This window comes from Apium graveolens, chromosome 2, assembly GCF_009905375.1.
Source record: "Apium graveolens cultivar Ventura chromosome 2, ASM990537v1, whole genome shotgun sequence".
Lineage (NCBI taxonomy): Eukaryota > Viridiplantae > Streptophyta > Magnoliopsida > Apiales > Apiaceae > Apium > Apium graveolens.
This window is the reverse complement of record NC_133648.1, coordinates 84314396-84316573: the sequence shown is the minus strand read 5'-3', so window position 1 is coordinate 84316573 and position 2178 is coordinate 84314396.

Genomic DNA, 2178 nt, shown 5'->3' with positions numbered 1-2178 from the left:
TCCAGAAACGTGAACTTTGAATCTCAAATTGCTTAGATCAATCCAGAAACTAAGTAATTCGAATCTAATCTTTAAAACAATCCAGTAATTGAAGTTTAGAGAAAGAAAAACTACTCATAGTTTATCTCAAAACACAAGTTTTATATCATCCATTGTCTCTTGTCATTGTCAAACCCCATTGTAGTGAGCAACAGATTAATAGGCTGATCCTCAACCAAATTTCCTTTCATATTCACATCAGAACTGGCCCGTTGAATTACGAGCCGGGCTCGGGCCGGGTTTAAACCGGAAAATAATAACTCGTAACCGGTACACGAATAATTACAGTTACGAGCTGAGCGGGCTTTGTACGAGCTGTGCGGGTCGAATTGTGCAAAAGCAGCAAGAGACTCCTATTTCCTAGATATTAAATACTAGTAATATATATATATATATACACACGTAGTGTAGTGAATAGTTGTAGGTACATATTAATATAATTTTAGGTTTTCAGTTGTATGTGGCAGAACTTTTAGTGGTTTGCGCGTGCACGTACCCGCGGGCTAGTAGGTACATATTAATTAATATAGTTTTAGGCTTCGAGTTGTATGTGACAGAACTTTTAGTGGTTTGCGCGTGCATATACCCGCGGGCTGTGCGGGCTGTACGTGCTACACGGCTCGTGCGGCTCGTTGTTCATGCGGGTCGGGCCGATCCCGATTCTCTAATTCTGTATTTGTATTCGGTTCGTTAATTTTAATAAATTATGCGGGTTTGAACCGACCAAATTTGGGCCGAATAAATCCGATTTTCCGTACGAGCCGATCCCGAGCGGGTGATTGAAACCCGCACAAAGGACCGGCTCTAGTACTGAATCATGAAACATGCAGGAAGCCATAATAAATGATATGGGAGGTAATCTTTAATGGTCAGCGGTCACTGTGAAATGTTGCTATGTTTATAAAGGTTGAAATATTAATTAAGACCGGGGTCGGCCCTCGGGTTGGGGCCTGTAGGAGGCCTCGGTTGAAATTAGTTTCGAGGACTTTAACGTATATAAAACCCCGTACATGTTAAATGTTGTGAGCTATCGATGCAAGTCTTGTTCATCGATAATCAATGACACTCACTTGTTTAAACATTAGGGGATGTAGATGCAAATAGAAATGTACAAAAATCGGATTGGATCGGGTTTTGCAAAATTTTTTACTTTTTGAAACTGGGTCGGGTCAAGCTTTTTTTAAATCTTTTTAAATTTGATTGACCTTGGCTGAATTTCGTTCAAAATAATTAGGCCCGTTTAGACCCGCGGATCGGGCCGGATCAAGACGGGGTCGGGCCGCTAGATTTTTTCAAATAATTTTAATATTAAATATTTTAATTTTTGGTAATAATTTATGATTTTAGAATTTTTTTGATGATATTTGTAAATTTAGACTTTTTTAATGCATACACACTCTTAATTAGATTTAAGAACAAATTATTCATATTATATCTTAAAATAGTTTAGAATTTTAAATTTACAGCTTGGTAATTCGATCTCAATATTAACAATAGGTGTTCTCGTAAATATAAAAGATGTGTAACTATCGATTCTGTAAAGATCTTATTAGAAACCCCTAGTTTTTACCCGGTGTGCATCTAAAGGATAGCGGCTGCGAGTTATCTATGATAAAAAAATTAGGATTTTTATTCGAAATTATATTCAATTATAAAATAAATTTGGGTAAGGCATAATTTTTCTGATACTTTATTCAAATATTTATTAAAAAATAATACAAAATCTGGGCTTTTAACGGGCCGGATTAGACCGGATCTGATTGTTATCCAAATCGTACGGGCTTTTGTCCGGATCAGATCTAAATCCGGATCAAGCTTAAATCTGGACTTTTACCGGATCGGGCCGGGCCGAATTTTTACAAAAAATATGTGGCCCGTTAAGGTCCGCTGGTCAAATCGGATCGGACCGAATTTTAACTGATTTTTTTCCGGATCAGATTAGACGAATTTTTTGGATTTGGATTTTTTGTGCACCTCTAGCAGCAAGTGATGTAGGCTTGTAAGTTGTAAGTTGTAAGGTGTAAAGAAGGAAACCTATGGTTTTTCTACTGCTACATTCAACGTTCTACTTGTTATCTACTCCATGAAAACAATTTAGTGAAACTTTTAGGCCCACGCGAGTAAGATGGTCTCCTGCTG